Genomic DNA, 594 nt, shown 5'->3' on the forward strand with positions numbered 1-594 from the left:
TCCCTGTAAATTATCATCCAAGAATTCTTGTCTTTGTTTTCAGCCAAAGAATTTAATTTGGCCCTCCATTTGATAAATCTTAATTACAAATCATCGTCTAAACTTTTAAAATTAAGAGATTGATGTTTAAATTATTATCTAAAAATTATGTATGAGTTAATTTGGTATTAATAGATTTAATATTTTAATTTGTTCCAACAAAAGATGTGAGTCAAATTATTCTTTTATAATTTTTTAATGATGTGTTAATGTTAAAAGTCAAGTGACATGTTAAAAATATAATATATAATAGATTTTTGTTATCGATAAAATTATTTTTAAATAATTTAAAAATATGTAAAAAATATTCACTTTATGATAAATATCTATTCTGTTAATAAAAAATCGTGATGTGATTTATTTACAAAGAAAAAAATTTATTTATCACGTAAAAAGATTTCTTTACTACATCGCTCTTTTTTGTTAATATATAACGTTTCAGTTTATAAATGTATATTTTTATCACGTTTTAAAATAATTTAATAATATTTTTGTCCATAATAAAATTTAAAATATTTTTATTAACGGTAGAATAATTCAAATATATTTTTAATA

The sequence above is a fragment of the Arachis ipaensis genome, chromosome B05 (genome assembly GCF_000816755.2).
Source record: "Arachis ipaensis cultivar K30076 chromosome B05, Araip1.1, whole genome shotgun sequence".
Taxonomy (NCBI): Eukaryota; Viridiplantae; Streptophyta; class Magnoliopsida; order Fabales; family Fabaceae; genus Arachis; species Arachis ipaensis.